The sequence below is a fragment of the Triticum aestivum genome, chromosome 2D (assembly GCF_018294505.1).
Source record: "Triticum aestivum cultivar Chinese Spring chromosome 2D, IWGSC CS RefSeq v2.1, whole genome shotgun sequence".
Lineage (NCBI taxonomy): Eukaryota > Viridiplantae > Streptophyta > Magnoliopsida > Poales > Poaceae > Triticum > Triticum aestivum.
In genome coordinates this window covers 55,521,998-55,528,404 of record NC_057799.1, presented here as the reverse complement: position 1 = coordinate 55,528,404, position 6,407 = coordinate 55,521,998, and positions in this window count along the sequence as shown.

The window sequence follows — 6,407 nt, the reverse complement described above, 5'->3', positions numbered from 1 at the left end:
ATGGTGTGGAACTATGGCACAGTGGATCCTTTACACCACCGGTGTAAGTACACATTAAGCCGGTGCGGCGACTCAAGGGTATGATCCGCCAAGAAACCCGGCACCTGACCAAATCAATGCCGGTTAACCCGTTTCCTAGCAGAGCTTTAACCTTTTCAATGGTAGGAGCAAGTTTTGCCCGTTTGACAGCGGTATGTTTTTTAGGAAGATTGTGCTTTGGGTCCAGGCGCTCGGCACGGTAACCCGGCAGTGGACTCTCATCAGCCGGAGAGGTATCTTTGCAATAAAACCACGTCTGATTCCAATCCTTGGGATGACTCAGTAGACATGCATAAGGGAAGATGGCATCTCTTCTGCGTTGAATCGAGATTCCGCCAAGTTCCAAGCTGGGCCCATTCGTAAACTCATTCTGGCGGTTCAAATAGAAATATTCTCTAAAGAGGTCAACGCTGGGCTCTTCTTGAAGATATACTTCGTAGAAGACTTGGAAGTTGCAGATATTTGACACGGAATTGGGTTCGATGTGTTGAGGATGGAGTTGGAAGAAGTGCAGAACATCTCGGAAAAACTTAGAGCCGGGTGGTGAGAAGCCCCGGTTCATGTGATCAGTGAATACAATAACTTCGCCATCCTTAGGTTGAGGTCTTTCTTCGCCCGGTTCAGGAGTACAGAAATGCATAACACTCTTTGCAGGCAAGTACCCGACTTTGACAAAATCTTTAAAAGTGCCCTCAGTAACGATGGAGGGCACCCAATTGCATGTGTAGACTGTTTTTGGCAGCATTGTGAAAGAGAGAAAGCCTAAAGGAAGGGAAAATTTTGCCGGTTCAAGTCAGTTGGTGAAATCACAAGTTAAACAGTTACAATATATATTCAGCATGGCGGCTTAAGTGAGGACTCATGATATATGAGTAATTATAAGCCGGTGAGGTAATCCGCCATGACCAGCATGGATATTCAAGATCTAACAGGAGTAAATTCTCTTAAGTGTTGGAAAAACATGTTTCACAAGTTGAAGCTATAAGATTGGATCTGCAGCTATTAGAAAAATGAAATAAAATCTAAGTTCATAGTGGTGGTGTCCGAAAAATGAGGATGTCCAGATGAGATCTATTTGCAATGGGGATATATTCTCGTATCAAAGAACAAGTGCTAAAACTACTACCGCGTAAGATTTATGTGGTTTTTCGGATCTAAGCTATGAATCTAAGCAAGGAGAAGGAAGGGCAGTGATGAACACCGATGAACACCGAAACCCTAAAAGACAGCTCTATTACAAGGAAGTACAAGACTTAGTGATGCTGATGAGATAGCGGAGAGGCGCCGTGGCGTTCTGGTCCGTTTAGGGTGATGCAGCGGACGGAGTCGAGGTAGGAGACGAAGGTCGACGGCGGTGGAGCTCGAGCACACTGGAGCGTCGCGAGGAGGAAGAAGGCAAGAAGAAAGAGAGGAAGAATGAAAGGTGAACCTGTAGCCCTATTTATAAGGGTGGAAGGATAAGTGGCAGGCGCGGGAATCGAGGAGACTAGAAAATGGATATGTGACGGCGCGGGCGCCTCAATTTTTGGAGGGTTAGTAAAAGAAAAGATTTATTAAGATTTGGGTTCTGTGTAGTATTAAGCACATGTGACATCACGGTGGGTTACTGCAATTTCCGGAGATGACGTCTTGGAGGGTTACAATATTTCATAGGAAGATGAAGGAGGAATTTTTTCTAAGTGTTGAAGATTTTACATGAACAAGGTCAAATCAACCTGGGGCCTAATGTTGGGGATATGACTATCAGATATGACCCGCCCAGGAGGGGCCGGGTCATGCCTATGGCGGTTCATATAAATGAAGCCCAAGAGTATATTAAAGATGGCGGTTCAAGAGATAGGCTAGTTAAAGGGCCCAAACCCGAAGGCGGCTTAAAGCCCATATGTGTAAACCGCCATGTATATGTAAACTTGTATTGTAAGGCATGTAAGGTAAGTCACTGAGCCGGACACGTTTGTAAGAGCCGGCCGAGACTCTGTAGGCCGCAGGGCGTCAACCCATGTATATAAGGGGACGACCCGGCAGCGTCTTAGGGCAAGAAACAACAGATTGAGAGCCAGGCAAAGAGTATTCGCTCCCTGGTCACCGAAACCCTAGCAATACCACCTCAAACTGGATTAGGCCTTTACCTTCACCGCAAGGGGCCGAACCAGTATAAACTCCTCGTGTCCTTTGTCCCGTTTAACCCCTTTAAGCTAACTCCGTCGCAATGGCTCCACAACTAAGTCCTTCCATGAGGACATCTGCCGTGACACTTCGACGACAATATTTGATAGATAGATTGAACAAAAATACAAAATAAAATAAATAAAGAAAATTTGCAGCAAAGTATTTTTAGGATTACGTATATGGTAAAAGTAGACCTAGGTGCCATAGTTTTCACTAGAGGCTTCTCTCGTGAAAATAGCCTACGGTGGGTAAACAAATTACTGTTGGGGTAGTTGATAGAAAAGCGAATAATCATGACGATATCCAAGGCAATGATCATGTATATAGGCATCAAGTCCAAGACAAGTAGACCGACTCCTGCCTGTATCTACTACTATTACACCACACATCGGCCGCTATCCAACATGCATCTAGAGTATTAAGTTCATAAAGAACGGAGTGACACCTTAAGCAAGATGACATGATGTTGACAAAGTAAACTCACGCATGAATAAACCCCATCTATTTATCATTAGTAGCAACTATACAATACGTGTCATGTCCCTTTTTGTCACTGGGATTGAGCACTGCAAGATCAAACCCATCACAAAGCACCTCTCCCATTGCAAGAAAAATCAATCTAGTTGGCCAAACGAAATCAATAGATCAGAGAGAAATACTAGGCTATAACAATCGTGCATAAAGGAGTTCAGGAAAAATTCTAATAATATTCATGGATAAATCTAATCATAAACTCACAATTCATTGGATCCCAACAAACACACCGCCAAAAGTCATTACATCGGATAGAACTCCAAGAATATCGAGGAGAACATTGTATTGAAGATCAAAGAGAGAGAGAGAGCCATCTAGATACTAACTATGGACCCGTAGGTCTGTGATAAACTACTCACGCATCATGGGAAGAGTAGCAAGGTTGATTAGAGCCACTCCATGATGGAATCCCCCTCCAGCAGGGTGCCAGAAAAGACGTCCAGATAGATATCATGGTTCTAGAACTTGCGGCGGTGGAAAAAGTATTTTGTCTGGCTTCTGTTGGTTTCCTGATTTTAGAGAATTTATAGAGGCGGAGTTAAGTTAAACGGAGCTATGTGGGCCCCACAAGCCACCAGGGCGTGCCCTACCGCCCCTGTGCGCGCCCTGGTGCCTCATGGGCCACTGCTCCATCTTCTCGTCCCCTCCTGAAGCTTCTAGGGTCTCTTATGTCATAAAAAAAATCTCCAAAAGGTTTCGTGGCATTTGGACTTTGTTTGGAACCGATATTCTTAAAAGCCAAAAGTAGGCAAAAACAGCAACTGGCACTGGGCACTAAGTTAATCGGTTAGTCCCAAAAATGATATATAATTGCTTGTAAATGTATATAAAACATCCAAAATTGATACTATAATAGCATGGAACAATAAAAAATTATAGATACGTTGGAGATGTATCATGTCCATGTTCCTCGCCCTGACGGCTATGGAAGGATCACAATCCAGGTCCGACTTTGGAACTGCCTGACAAATGTTCGAGGTAGTGTGTGATCACCCCCTCGTCAATGGAGTGAAACCGGTACCTCATAGCAAGCGCAAGCTGCAGCTCCTCCACCCCCAGATCCATCAGTGCCGCCACGTCCAACATCGTTGCACCTTCTCGGATCTACTCTCATGCCCTGCTATGCTATACTATGGGGGAACTAGATGAAATAGGTGCCGAGGAGGAGGAAGAAGAGGCACAAATGTGGAGAGGTGATTTTTTTCTAATGCTTTGGAGTTTAGAAGTGCGGCGGGGTGGGGTGGTTATATAGTGTCTGGAATACTGTGCGGGGAAGCCAACTTGAATTACTCACTTATTTACTGCATTAACTTCCGATTGAGGACCTTGTTAATTATGTGGTGGTGATTTGAGGAGAATCGCCGTGTGTTTGATGTTGTGTGAAAGGAAATAATGATGGTCTATGAGCTAGAGAATGCTGATTAATATTAGGATGTGATGTCAAACTAGTTAGATGCATCTATAGTTTTTATAGTTATTCGATTGCCATCACATAGTTTAGTGGTTATGGGGAATGAATTGGAGGGGAGAGAGAGATACCATGATTGAGTTGATTGATAAATTTGATTGTGTGTTGATGGAGCTAAATTATTCCCCTTACGAATATAATATTTAGTCTATTTTTTATGTATCTTGGTTACTAAGAGGTACCTTCTAGTATTAGTGTTTTCCAATCCATGACAAGAAACTTGTTTTCCTTGAAAAAATAATTGTTTGAAGATTTGGGAGTGCCTAGTCTGTTGGAAATATGCCCTAGAGGCAACAATATTGTATTATTATATTTTGATTTTCATAATTAAGAGTTTATATCATGCTATAACTGCTATGATCCTGGAATATGTGATTTAGTGGAAAACTCATATGCACGTGTGGAATGATAAACAGTAAAGAATAGGTTCCTAGTCTTGCCTCTAAGACTGACTCTAGTGTTGTTGGTGATCATGTTTTCTGAATCTTAGGATATCGTTAAGTGTAATGATAGTCCGAAAACAATATTGAGAGTATGACATTAGAAGAAGGATCATATTGAATCGACCCAAACTTGTTTGTTATATTTTGAAATAATATCATATGAAATCAATTCTTATAACAGGGAGTGTTAACATGTGTTTTAGTTCCTTAGACCATGAGAGTATCATAGTCACTTCTTACCGTACGATAAGCTTTGGGGTTGCTCAAACATCATCTGTAACATGGTGATCATAATGAAAACTTACAGGTTCATCTGAAAGTTTGATAAGGGACTAGATAGCTCAAGAGTGGAATTTGCTCCTCCGACGATGGAGAGATATTCTTAGGGCCCTCTCGGTGTGATGGCATCCATCATCTTCTGGCGACACATAGGTGACTATGTCACGGGGATGCCGGAACACTTCAACAACAAAGAAGAACAAAACTGGTAACGAGGATAACGGTATAGTGAGCATGTGTATGACACAGGAGGGTACCTATGCATCTCGGGTTTTGTAAAATATCGTGAAGCAAAGGGAACATCACATGATAACCAAAGGTTCACTTGAATGTCATTCATGTAATCATAGGGATCGATATGGACGTCCACGGTTCCGCTATCAGTCATTAAATGAAGGGGTTTTGTTCATATCTATGTTTTACCGAACCTACATGGCCACAACCTTTAGTTCATCATGATTTGCTAAGTGTTAGTATTACGAGAGTATCGAGGATTTAGTTTTGAATTCTTTCATATTCCACTAGTATAAAAAGGGTCAAATGTCAAGCACATTAGTGCCGGTTTGATTTTGAGCCAGCACTAATGTGTGCATTAGTGCCGGTTCCAACGGCCAGCCAGCCGCTCTCATTAGTACCGGTTCGTGGCAAACCATTAGCACCAGTTCGTGCCACGAACCGGTACTAAAGTGAGTGGTGGCAGGATGTTGTTAGTCCGGGGACCCTCCAGCACCTTTAGTACCGGTTCGTGGCACGAACCGGTGTTAAAGGTCATCCTACATAAACCCTTCATCCACCCGAGCTCGCTCTGTTCTTCCCCTTTCCCCTCTCCTCTCTGTTCTTCCCCTCTTCCTCTCGAGCTCATCACACATTTTGCCCAAAATTTGTCAAGATTTGAAGGCCCCCACCATTCAAATGATCACAAAGGTTAGCAACTTTGTCCTTTGATCTCTCATTGCTAGATTAGCTCTTGCAATGCTTTGTATAGCGATTAATTTATGAGTTTAGTAATTTGGGAGGAAATATATGTGCTAGTATTTGATTTATATGCAATTTGAGGTCAAAAATAACCCTTAGTTTGCATATGTAGGTGTGGTTTACTTAGTGCCTTCTAAATCTCCGTCATAACCACAGTCGATGGCCCGCACCGTTCTGTCGCCGGCACCACCTTGTGGTGAGCCTCTTGTTCATGAATGTTTTACATTACCAAATTGATGTTTGTGTGATTTGGATATATAGTTACTCGTATAATTATCTTACCCATACGTTCTTTGTTATACATAGTGCCATGGTTTTGATATCCGTCCCCGTCGGCCCTCGTCCTTGTTATGATTCGGATGTGGTATATTCTCTTTTAAAACTAGTTGTTGCAATTCGTGTTTATGACAAATTATGCCCATCAAGTTGACATAGATATTTTTGTCTAGGAGGTTTGCGAACCGGAAATTCCAACCGACCCTATTGTCGAGAGGTTAAAT